Source organism: Saccostrea cucullata, unplaced genomic scaffold (genome assembly GCF_032062105.1).
Source record: "Saccostrea cucullata isolate Sc308-1 unplaced genomic scaffold, CSIRO_AGI_Scuc_v1 ctg2917, whole genome shotgun sequence".
In the NCBI taxonomy this organism is placed as follows: domain Eukaryota; kingdom Metazoa; phylum Mollusca; class Bivalvia; order Ostreida; family Ostreidae; genus Saccostrea; species Saccostrea cuccullata.
Genome location: NW_026934984.1, coordinates 10,001 through 23,867, shown reverse-complemented (window position 1 = coordinate 23,867; position 13,867 = coordinate 10,001). Strand labels below are relative to the sequence as shown.

Below are 13,867 nucleotides of genomic sequence, written 5' to 3'. Positions count from 1 at the left end.
GTGTGACGACATCATTTTCATTTGCGATCTTCTATCGTTGAAAATAAAAAAAATCTCCAGATTACTGTTTGTAAAATCCGTGTTTTTCTTTCCGAGTTTAGCTATGTGCAAGACGTCCAAATTTTAAAAATAATCCTGAAATAGGTTTGAATAATTGTTTTGCTGTTCAAATACGTAGCTCGCTGCGGCCGTTGCAACCACTGTTTACAACGTTGTTTGATGTTTTGATTGTGACGTCACAATGCATTTGCACGCGCATTGACCCTCCGGTGAATACGGCCTAAAATCCGGTGAATATGTAGTGTTATGAACTGTTTGTGTTTGTATAGATTATATAGGGACTATAAATAGACTATATAATAATGTTCGTTATTTTCATATCCTTCATTTAAGCAGGGCACTGTGGTTAGAGCGTCTGCTCTAGAGTTGCGAAGTAAGAAGTTGATCCTTATGTTGCTGGTTCGAATTCCACTGTGGGACGTGAAGACCATGTAAACCAAAGTCCCTTATCGCAGTAGGTTCTGGCACGAAAAAAGATCCCTCCCTGCTCATTGGCCCTAAGTGCCGAGTACAGGGCAAAATGTGCAGCTTTCCACCGAGTAAAAAATTCTCGAGAGGGACGTTAACCCCTTCACTTCCGTATCGGTCAAATTGACCGATGGCGCGTTAAAACACGACTTCGCGAAAATAAGATCTCCGTATCTATTTTATGGTAGCATGAAGGTATATAAACTATATATCATCTTTTTGGAAATTTTCTCTACTTTTAAAATATCTAAAAAGATTATGTCTTGATTGCCGGTATTTAATCGATTTAACGTTGTGAAGACAAACATGACTTTATGAAAATGGCGTAATTTTCCAAAGCAATTGCCGATTTTCCAGACGATTGGCATTCTTTTCCAGATTAACTTTACAAAGAAAGTATGATATATTCTTAAAGCATTTTTTCTCTGCTTTTAAAATATGTAAAAATTATTGTTATTACTTTAAAGTATATTTTAAAAACAAGAATTTTCTTGCACGTATGTGTTTTTTCTCGATTTTATTCGTAATGTTTAAACAAAGCTCAGTTTTACGTTTATTTCTGTGTTGAAATAGGGAAAACAAAATAAAGCTGGTAAAAGAACAGAAAATTTCCTTTCCAACAAGCCTTTACAGGTCTTCTTACGCTCAGTATTTTCTTAATTACGATAATTTGAATTTGTGACCTTCGCATAGTTTTTATGGAAAAATCGGTCAATATTGACATGTAACGTCAAGGTCGAAATTGTTGCGTCTTACTCGAAACAACAAATTCTTTTATAAGACTTTTTTGACCATTTAAATATATTTTTACTGAAATAAATGCATAATACAAAAAAATAGATTTCAAAAAACAAATATATACTATCGTTCTGCCTCTTGTGTGAAGTGAAATGTTAATTTATTCATCTACATGTAATGATGTACATATTTCATGTTGTGATATAATATACAATGTTGATAAAAATTGTAGATTCCCTAAATGCCGATCTTTACTAAAAAAAAATCAGATTTTTAATATTGTTGTATCTTGTTAATATACCGTATACTTAATTTGCAATTTAATTAGATCTATATTGGCATGAAATTTAACAATACAAAAACTCGCATTATAAATAAATACGACTCATCAATGTATGAGTTGATACGAATTGAAATAACACGTGTTTCCGCTATGGGGTAGCAGTATAAACAACAACACGATGGCGATCCGAAGAACGTCAATTTTCATGATTATTTCACGACGAAGATCATCACATCAATGAATCAAATAATACGGACATGCTTTTGGTATTAGCAGGTGAGAATACGTGTATTTTGACTGAATGGTTTAAGTTTAAAACGCAATTAGTTCGGCAAGCGGTATATCTAGTCTTCCCGACTCCCGACGCCCGACTCCCGACGGTCCCGGATTTTGGTTTTTTTGGCGATTTCTTTTTTATCGGTGCACAGAAAGTCATCAAACTTCTCAGGCATAATTTCTAGGTTTAAATGAATTCAATAATACTTAAAAACCCTAACAAATTTGCGTATTTATTACTGAATCAGCAATATCACCTGCCAAAAAGCGGTAAATCTAGTACTCTGTTCTAAATGTTAAAACCAAAGACGGACAACGATGTTTTCGTAAATCGCGATTAAACGCGATTAAACGGACCATTTTGAGATATATTTATTTTTTTTCCTGTAATAAGAGAAAAATCTTAGGGTTGTCAGTTAATTTATATGAAGAAAAATAATTGTCTTTCTCTTTTTCTTTGTAGAACTCTTTGCCACATTGTATTATATGTGTTCCCAGGCTCTACGACGTGGACGTAGTTCTACCTCAGAGCCCTCTTTTTTTTTTTTTTGAGTTCTTTCTACTTCTTTTGATGTAAATGAACTTTTTTGATTTATTTCGACTTTACTTTAAATTTTTGCTTGTTTATAAAATTTATTATAATGGTTAAACAACTGAGATATGTATGAGATATTATAGTTTATAAAATCAAAAGCTTTGTATCAGAAAACATTTATCTTTTCTATTTAGTATGGTTTATGTTTCAATCTAATTAAAATGCATTTATATTTTATTTTATTATTACATGTGTATTTATCAAAATACAATAAATTTAAAAAAACATACATTTAATTAAGATTTATGAATGATCTAAAAGTATTCCCTGGCACAACCGTCAAGCGGAGGGGGAATAAAGCGAGAGTAATTTAACTGAATAAAAGCGCATATAAAAATGGAAAAGAATGCTAAACTAATAGCTACTATTTAAAAGCACTACACAGACATATAAATTAAGACTACAAACTATTTTCTTCATATACCTAGCAGTTTTCCCACAAACAACCGTCAAGCGGAGGGGGAAAACAGCCTGATACAAATAAATTACTGAGTATTAGCTTCTTTCTTGATCTATACTCTTAGTTACATGAGGTTTTTTTTTCAATTTGTACAACCTCCACAAACCCATTCAAAACTGCGAGAGTCCTGCAGCTGGATTCCGGCACATTGCTGGTGAAACCATTTCCCACATGTATCGCATGATAACATGTCATCAAAAACATCTGGTAAACTGCACTCAGATGCACAATTCACTGCAAATGATATGGTTGTAGTCTTTGAAAGACTTAACCTTCTTGGTGGAACAATTGCTCTCTTCCTTGGAAATGGAGTCATAGTTTGATGACTGATGCAGTTCAACAAGTGACCTCTCATAGCTGCGATGTCAAAATGAATATCTTTGGGGTCCACTTTGTTCGTTGCAAACTCTGTTAGGAATGCCAGAGCAAAAACACCACAGTCTACACCATTGTTTTGCTGTTGTACCCTTGGAACATTTACATCTATCTTTGTCTGCTGCGAGTTCCTGTAAATTTTCGAGAGCTGAATTTTTAATGAATCTGTCAGTGTTGGTTTCTTCCCTGTGAAACTGTCATACAGATTAATGTTGTTTTCTCCTAATTTGATAGAGACAACCCAATGATCTTGCGCTGTATGGTGAACCTGTGCAGCTGTTTCCCCACCTAATGTCTTGAAAGGCAATGCATATTTCCATCTGCCATTTTCTCTAATTGGAGCATATCTAGTGTCCTGCAGTCCTCCGATTTCTGGATGTTGGTTACGAAGCAGTTTCTGACAGTAATTTATAATGTCGCAATCTAGAGTTTCTCCATTTTCAATGATGTTTTTGTGGCAGATCTTCAAAGAAAAATTGTCATTTGAAACCCAGTTAGGACTCTCCTTTGCTTTTTCTGATGGATTTGACTGTGGAGTTGTAGACATGTCCTCGAATTTTAACCTTTTTACACTCTTCACTGTTGTTTGGACAGATTTTCTTTTCCTAGAACCAAACACTGGAGATGGTGTTACATCTTCCCCTAGCATTTCCCCTTCTTCGGCAATATCCGACATTTCCCTTGCCATTTCAATGGGAACTTGTCTCTGTGATGGCGTAAACGCTCCTGTTTTTTGAACAGAGTCAGGGGCAGCAATTACTTCTTCAACATCACATGGCCTTGGCACTTTTTTCCCCGCTTTTTTGTTGGGCTTCTTTCTGTTGTTTTTTCTCAGTTGAGTTAAGTTGTAGATTTTTTTTTCTTCATGTTCTTCAATGCCAACACTCAACTTTGCCGCTAGAATGTGATAACAGCTTCCGAGGCTTGGGCACTGACACTTTTCCTGAGGATGAAGTGTAACAGCATACTTGTCTCCTTTGCTTCCTTCTACTACAAATGTTTGTGCCCCCGGGAGAAGATACACTCTGTTATTCTTGATGGCATCTAAAGCCAGAGACTTTTGCGTAGTGCTTTCTGCAGACAACATGTTCAACCCGTTTTGGTTCTCATTGAACTCGGGGTCAACTATAGAAGCTGTACGTGTCTCCATAGAAATCTCGCCTTTTACCATCTTAACAATTTCCTCTGGTTGGCAGATGCTCTCTGGAAAGAACACTTCATTCCTATCTAGTGCGCAGCTACTGTGGATTCTCTTAAGCTTAAACTCTCCGATTCCACACCTTCCCCTCAGAATTTCGCTCTTGTAGTACGTCTGCAAATAATAAAGTGACAAGACCATTGCATCAATTGGTGCTTCCTTCCACTCGTTGATTCGTTTCATTACAGTGTTGATGCTCTCAGAAATGTTGTTTGTGATTCCCGAATAAGGGTCGTAAACATCCTTTTCTTCTAGATTCCACCGACATGCCTTTTCTTTCAAAACCTGTGTCATTTTATCAAAGTAACTTACAGCAGGTGAACTCCACCTTGATGCCATTGACGAATACCTAATGTCAAACTCCTCCATAGTCTCCGAATGCAATAGTTCCTGCAAATCCCTTGTGTATACTGAGATATCATCAGCCTTTGCTCCCTGTTTTCTAAGCCAAAACACCAGATCTCTCCGAATGTGGTTCCAACAAAGGAATAAATAGCTGTTTGGAAACAAGTTGGAAATGACATTTTGAAAGGCTTGCTCTCTGTCTGTAACAAAGATATGGTTTTCTTTTGTCAAATTCGGTACGCTCGTTTGCATGACCTTCCATAGTTCCTCATGCACTGCCTGGCACTTCCTATCATGGATGATAAAGGCAACTGGAAATGTTCTTCCTCCTTGGAAGAGAATGTGTTTGGCAACGACAACTGAAAGATAGAAATCCCCCAAATTAAAAGTTGTGTCATAGGAAATGACGACTGGTTCGTCAGATTTTACAAGTAGAATCCTGTTTAGTTCCTGTAAAAGATCATGGAGACCTAAAACAATCACCAAGTCTGGAAATATTGTAAACTTTTGCACAAACCCTTCAAGATGATACGCCAACTGCAGGCTATTGTAGATCTGGTCATGGGATATCTGCCTTTCCGCCCGAACCTTTTTTTGTTGCATCCTTACCTGATTTATATTCCTTGGGTTACTGACACCTTGGTAAGCACCTGGAACACCTGTAGTTGTCACCATTTCCTTATACATTGTACACAGTTGATGGTGGCTTATCTGTACCCTTCTCTTTGATTACGTTCAAAACTGAAGGTAAAGTGCGCCTGTAGTCTCCTGTTGCAGATTTGGAATTTCCATGTGGCTGAGGTTGGTAGGTGCTGTGATCTCCAATATAATGGATTACTCTGTAGGCTGTGTCACCATCCTTCAACCTAAACATGTGTCGCTGGAACAAACTTGAACCTTTACCATCACCTATGGCCTCTGAAACATAATAAGTTTGTTTCCATACTAAATTTTTGTCTTTTGTTAGCAACCTACGGCCAGATTTATTTACCCATTTGTATCCGTCACAGGACCAATCTCTTTCCTTAGAGATGTCCCCATTACTTGAATAAACGTACACCTCTCCTCCCTTAGGTTGCATAGGTGGTAATGTTGAGACTTTGGTAGAGTCTGGGCTTGTAAGCATAAGAAAAACCTTATCTGAGCTTAAATACTCTTGAGACGAGCAATATGATATGGCAGAATTTGTGCCATGTTGAGTTCTGGATGATCCGGGTCCCCTGTCCTCTGGGCTGATATGATCCTGGTCCTCTGGGCTGAAACGGAACGCCAAAAAATTACTATCTTTATATTGTTTTTACAAGTCAAAAAAGAAAAAAACAACACAATGAATAAATAAAATCAAGGAAAAGCAACTGAATAATAGCTAAAAATAGTTTTAAAAAATTAAATAGTTCAGGAAATTATACTTCATGTGATAAAAATATATTATCAGGTCCAATATACAATTATACTTCTAAATCGAACTGTCTGTTTATACTTGAAAACATTTCTATAGATGATTTAATAGTAATATATGTAAACTTATTTTATTTTTATTTAACAGTCTTTTCCTTTAATCCCTTAAAGTAGGCTAAGTTAATTTGATAAATTATAATATACAAACTTCTTTGAATCACCTTTATTTCAATCCTATATATTATTTCTTTATTTATTCATGCAATTTATTAATTATGGTGTTCTTCCATTGGCATTATGAGCTACAGACAAAATAAAATAATACTAATAACAAAACTCTCATTTTTCCTGTTCCTTCCCTTTCCTCATCCCTATCACATACATGTTTTCTCATTCCCTTGTTTTACTACAGTACTAGTTTTCTCCTTTTATAGTCATATCTAACAAAACTGTCATTTGTTTTTTTTTCCTGTAAGAAATTTCCTCATTTCTGGCACCATATCCTCATTACCTTTACTTATACAGTACTAGTGAGCTTCTTTCGTTGTAATATCTGGCTGGGAGTTAGGACGTGCAATGGGTGAGAACTTCATATAACATATACAGTTATATTGCAGTTAACCCCGGGTCCAGCATTATCTCCTCCCAGAAGCTCCCGAAGGAACTTGGACACAGATATGAAAGGAGCCGTGTGGTGTGGAAAAATAACATAGACATGTACTTAGTTGTCACCGTTAGGTATCCATACATGTTATACTATACCTGGGTGAACTGCTATATATGCCGTATCCCTCCCCCTCTTAATAATATGTATAATACTTTTTCTTCTTCTACTTTTTACATAGGTAAAAAATTTAATAACTTGAATAAAGACAGCATACATATCAGTTCACACATTCCCGAACGATGAGATGAAACTCAACAAATATCTAACATGTATACATTCATTTTATTATCAAACAGAAAAGTTTATTAACATACCCTAGCATGATTTGGACATTAATATGTCACTAGATTTGTCCTAACTTATCGTAGGAAAACCTACATAAGAATAAAACATAATCAGATCGCCCAAATTATTTATAAGGACACTGGCTCATCTCCCATTACAAGTTAATCAGCTTTAATTTACCAAGCTGTCTACAGCGTTGACTGCATGTATATCTCTTCACTTTGATCTGTGGCAGATAATTAGGAATGTAATTATTTACCCAAGCTAACACTGCTTAAATTTAGCTTAAGTTGCTGAAATGATAATTGTATCCATTAGATAAATTTTCTAAATTACAACTATCTTAAGGAAGCTGACTTTAAAATCACTTTGATGTACAGATTTTTTAATATTATATAGAATTAAAATATTTATTGTTCTTAACAACTCAAGAAAAACATGCATATATTCACTGAAATATAAAAGTCATCTTTTTAAAGAATATATATATTCTCAATTCATAACAATATTTCTTTTATTATCTCAAATACGAGGGGCATTTCAAAAGTCCTGAGAACTGTTTAATAAAAAATTAACCATTTTACAGAATTATTGAGTTTGATATCATTGTAAAGATAAGAAAAATATACACATATTGTGACGTCACTTTATATTTTTATGACGTAATATCTCCTAAAATGACGTCAGAATATAGAATGTTTAGCATACTGAAAACTCGCGTTTTTATCCACATGGCACAATTTTAAAAGTGCTGCCAAAAGCTTATTTGAAAATATATTTTAAAGAAAATTTTCATTTGCAAAGAAGTAGAGTAGGACTATGGTACTGTTTATCAACAATACTATATTTCATTGTTTGGTTTGTTAACTAGCGCGGTTTATGTCCGGTTATGCTATCATCGACATTCATATAAGATTTCAAGTTACATGATACGACTGGATTTTCGGTTTTTATATACTCCTCCATTGTATTAAATAAAACAATTTTTGTATAAAACTAAAGTATATTAATGCAGTTTTCAACAAATATATTTTGAGTTACAGTACTCTTACCGTTTACAAATAAAATGTACAAAAGTTTTGCCCTTGACTTGTTTCTGTGCGTATTTTCTCATTAATTCAACTTCGGCGCCCCAAAACTCAGTACTGCTTTTGACTTTTGACTCCATAAACGGTTTATAAATTACATAGACATGAAAAATCTTTTTTAATTTCCATGAATTAATTTTCGCGAATATGTGGAGGTACGGCGGGGTTACAACTGCGCCCCCGCCATTTTGGATTTTACGAGAAAATATGGGGCACACTAAACTTAACTTCTCTTGAGCCTTCATCGATCCCACAAATATGGTTAAAACACCTGACGAATTGATGCCATAAAATGTAGTAACACGATCGTATATTTTTCTTTGATTGCCAACTTTGCCTTATTCTCACAGTTGGGTCTGTTTTACGCATTATTTTGAGCAAGATTCGATAAAAACATTCGATGTTTGACAATTGCTTAAACCACCTCAGAACAAGAAGATCTCTGAAATAGACCACCATATGATAGGTTGTAGTCTATGTAAAGATTCTACCAACTGTCATTTACGTCCGATAGCTTGCACCCTAGTAATGAGCAAAAGTTGTTTTTAAAATTTTACATTGATGAAATTGTGTCTTTTGTTACGTCATTTGTATGACCAATATTGTAAGTATGCGGAAGTATGACGTCATTTTCGGGGTTATTACGTCATAAAAATTATAAAGTGACGTCACAATATGTGTGTATTTTTCTGTTCTTTCCAATGATATCAAACTCAATGATTTCCGTAAAATGATTTATTTTTTATTAAACAGTTCTCAGGACTTTTGAAATGCCCCTCGTATAAACGAAACCTCTCATCTCCGCGTTACATCTTTGTCCGTTTTTGGTTTTAACATTTAGAACAGAGTACTAGATTTACCGCTTTTTGGCAGGTGATATTGCTGATTCAGTAATAAATACGCAAATTTGTTAGGGTTTTTACGTATTATTGAATTCATATAAACCCAGAAATTATGCCTGAGAAGTTTGGTGACTTTCTGTGCACCGATAAAAAAGAAATCGCCAAAAAACCAAAATCCGGGACCGTCGGGAGTCGGGCGTCGGGAGTCGGGAAGACTAGATATACCGCTTGCCAATTAGTTCACGTTCAAAAGAAAACTAAATGTACACGTACTATAGATCTTCATATTTCAGTGTGCATATTTCGTATTGTTCAGCTAATTTTGTGTTGCTTTTAAACGTTGATGCTATTGACAATCACTCGAAAGTTCAAAGTAAAATCAAAGTTGCCATAATAATGAATAGTTGTTTTCAATATGTGTATACCAGTGTGTACATGTACCACTTTCACATTGAATTTTTAGGGTGCTGGCACCATATGCAACAATACTTTCATCTGTGAATACCCACTTGCTAAGCCCACCATGAACTACGAAGGCCAATTAATATGTAAGGACACCAATTAACAGGTAAATTTTTGTTTTGGTATTGAAAATTTCTGTATTTCTAAAATTTCAAAAATAAAGTCAAATTTCATTTGTGTCATTCTCATGATATTGCATTCATACAAGTTTATAAACATTTGATTTAATTATTTCGAAGAATAAGCGTTTGAACACATAATGCTTATGATGCTTGATTATTCATACAAACACATTATTTAAACACGTAATATCTATTTGAATGAATGCCGAGATATGGAACAAGCTGTTATAGACTGCTGTTGTATTTCCAATCTGCATAAAGTATGTGGTTAAAATTTCCATTTTTCTCAATTTTTCAGACACTTTCCCATTATCGTACATCATATACATGGGTGGTCAAACTCACTGGATGGTTTATCAAACACTCCCATGCTCATGAACAGCCTTGCCCCAGGAATTTTGCCCTTAAGTAACATTGCAGTCTATTGTCTCCATTCTTTTTACAACCCTGGCAGCCATGCAGGTATGCAATCTATGAAAGCCATGAAGGGACATAGAATTTTTAAAAATTTATAAAAGTAAACAGAGTTCTCGATTTATACAATCCGTTCTCTCGGATTGACAATCTTTCATAACAAATTGCCAATTCATTCTCGCAGATTATCAATCCGTTCCCTCAAATTACTCTTAGTTTAAATGATTCGTTTCCTCGGAATATAAACCCTTCCCATGATTTCATTAAAATATTTATCTGTACATATCGGATATGGTAATACATGTTTAAAGAATAGAATATTGTAATATTTTACACCCTACCTTTTATTACATATTACGGTCTAAAATGAGAAAAATACATGAACATTTTCAAATCCATATGCTAGTACTGATATTTGTACAACAAAAAATCTTAGAGGTTTTTGTGTTAAGTGTATATTAGAATAATTGAAAGTCCTAAATAGTAAAAGTGAGTATGGGTCCTGTGTAATCATAATATTTCTAAAATAAATATATGTTGAATACGTAATATCGCGATTACCTCGCAGTTATCTAACTTACTACCGCTCTTTTGCAGGGGAGTCGAGAAAGCTCAAATCTCGCGAGATTACTGGGGCACATGGCATTGTTTACAGTAGTGACAATCGTATGATTTGAACAATTTTATGCCTAAAGTACAATGTACATGTATTGCCAAGAGTTGAATTCCAAATAGTAGATTGTCAAATAAGGAAAGTTTAAATTATTTTATCGGCTTTAAAATGCAGCGATTTTTCAGTGAAAATTGAATTAGAAGAGTCCGCTTCGTTAAAAATATCGTTAAAAATGTAACAATTTAGGATTAGTTCATCTCAAAAATTAATTACGCGAGTTCAGCGATTGTTAAGCAAGGTATTCCACCAAGATTTTTTACTTATCTGTCCTTATAAATTCTACAATGATCAATCTTGCATTGTATTCAATAGCACATTTGTCCCCAGCCAACAGACGTTTCCTACCTCCATTGCTAAAGAGTTTCGCTAAGTTAATTAATCGCGATATCAAGTATTAGTAATGAAAGAGGTTGGAAATGACCGGTTGCTGAAACAAAATAAATAGAACGCACAAATTGATTATAATGATTGAATGTATCTGTACGTATATGTTATGAAATTCAAGAGCACAGATTGCCAAAATCATAAGACTGACGTTGTAACAAATCAGATCTTGAATTATTAATCTGTGAAAACAAATTACCAGTATGTAATTCGAGATCTCAAATTATGAATCAAGGGGGCGAATAAGTAATCCCTAAGATCGGATTGTGTAATTCGAGATCTCGAATTATAAATCGAGGGAACGATTTAGTAATCCATGGGATTGGATTGTCTAATTCAAGATCTCATTTTTTACTTTTTTGAAAACTGATGTGTCCCTTCATGGCTTTCGTAGCAATCTAATTAATCTATTTAAATTAGATCTTCCATCCACTGCCAGATTTTTTCGTATGTTGCGATAGCGTAAACAGAGGCTTTAGTCAGATTGCCATATATGCTATTTGTTTTACTTCAATCTTTTACAGGATAGAAGCTGATCACTTGTACTTGACAGCAAATAATAATGTCTTGGACAAGTCAAAGAATTTCCTCCAGTCTTACAGAGAAATGACAGTTGATAAAAGAATGGTGGACACAAAGTAAAAATGCTCTTCAACATTTTGTTGAAGATTTCAGTCTGACTTGGAATTCATCTGGCAATATTTCTGGATTTGTATATTTGGATATAAACGTCACATTTTCAACTTATTGACTAAACAGTTTTGCATTAAATATTGCCAATGCTATGTATTATTATTATTTCCCTCCAAGATAACATGTCAGGTCTTTATTGTACCCCTTAAGCTCTGTTATACCAGAAAAATCTTGTAATGAAATCAATTAGTTTATTTTTTCTTGTTAGATTAAATCCATGAAAATAAAGATTATTTTTAATGGCATCAAGAGAATGGATTTTTTTGTTAAACAAAGAGATTGTATACATGTTTTGCTAGGGGTTTGTAAGAAGCAGACCAGAATTCTTTGCTTGCAAATTTTGTCGTTTGCCATTTTTATCACGTCAACTATTAGATGTTTTATCCATGATTGAAGCATTTCAAAATTCATATTTACTTACAATTTAAAGCAGAATTCTGTACTGATATGACCTTGACCCCCTTAAGAACAAGAGTCAAGGTCAATTTTTAATACAAAAATGTTATTTCATCTTTATGGCCCATACCTTGCATACAATATCATGAAATATACAAAAAGTGTCGAGAATGTGTCCAGAATGTGAAATAACAAACATGTATATAGCCAAAAACTTTAAAAAGTTGTTGCTTAGCAACCACTTAAAGGTCATTAAACAGATATTTGAACTAATATGATGCATGGATATTGCAGTTCTGATCCCTTTTTGAGAGTATATTCAGAATTTTCCATTTCAGCATCCATTGAGTAAAATTATGGCAAGAATATTGAAAAGCGTTGAAAAAATTGATGAAACTTTTGCACTTATTTGACCTTTGACCTCCTAAAAATAGTTCTAATGAGGTCAAACTTTAAGACAATTTATCTGCTGTTCATCCCTTATAATGTTATGACCTCACATCTAACTTTTATGTGTGCTGGGATGCATAAATGTGTCTAGGATGAGTAATAAACGAAAATTCTTGCCCGAAAATTAAAAAATTCTGGGTTGCTAAGCAACCGCATTTAAGTAGTTATATGCAGAATTGAAAAAAAAAGTTTATATGTTTCATGTAGTACGTTATCATGCTCTTTTGTGAGTATATTCAAAATTTCCTATTTCAACATACATCATAGTAAATATTTAGCTTGAAGATTAAAAAGTATCAAAAAATCCCATAAAATTTTGCACTTAATTGACCTTTGACCTCCATTTTTACCAATAAGGTCAGTTGTTGAGTATCTGAATAGTCATAAAATATCATCTCTAAGACATTCCCTACAAAATGGTATGCAATATACGTAGCTTTCTCCTTGAATAAAAAAGTTGGAAATAATTTAATAATGTCATATCAAAAAGTCTCCAAAATCACCTAAAATGTGCCGGTAGAGAAAGGGTTAAACAATATACAATCAATCAATAATTTGAGCATTGCAAACACGACTATCTCTAACATCAGAGGTGGGATCAAGTGCACTGGAGGAGTGAGCATCCCCTACTGACAGGTCAAAATCGGCGTGGTCTCTTTGTCATGCTCGGCATATAGCGAAAATATCCGACGACAATTCAATATGTAAATAATGATCTAACAATTAGTCTTAAAAAATGTTAATTATCATTTAATTTTATACTACATTGCATTTACTGATAAGGTCATTGTCTCGACCGTAGAACTTAATGATACGATGGCTTTAAACGAGACTCTGATATTCTTGCTTCATCACCTTGTTTTTCAACAACTTGCCTCGTCTTAGAACTTGTTTATATGTAGAACATGTCCTAGCTTTTCGAATCAACTGAGAGATATGAACTCAGTATGCAGGTGATGAAGGTATATTACTGCATAAGTAAAGGAAATTGACCATTGAATGTCAAAGTTATCACATTTATAATTATTAGCTTGGTTGTTAGATTATTATTATTTACGTCTTTTTCAAGTAAAATATCCACATCTACTTAAAATGTAAAGTATCTAATTAAGGAATAAATAGATAGGCTTGGAAGAACATTAATTGGAACCCGCAATCACAAGTAGAAAGATCAAAGTCCAGACACTGTAAATTG

The 13,867-nt window shown here is 34.0% G+C and overlaps 1 long non-coding RNA gene across 2 annotated transcripts; it reads left to right on the top strand.

Moving 5' to 3' along the window:
• Positions 1 to 1,529: 1,529 nt before the first annotated feature.
• LOC134241679 (uncharacterized) lies at positions 1,530 to 12,071 on the top strand. 2 transcript variants are annotated; one of them, XR_009986707.1, is made up of 4 exons: positions 1,530 to 1,825; positions 9,542 to 9,646; positions 9,961 to 10,124; positions 11,658 to 12,071. It is a non-coding gene; the product is annotated as an uncharacterized LOC134241679 (long non-coding RNA). The 2 variants fall into 2 exon arrangements; XR_009986708.1 differs by lacking the exon at positions 1,530 to 1,825 and having other exon boundaries at positions 9,491 to 9,646.
• Positions 12,072 to 13,867: the final 1,796 nt, after the last annotated feature.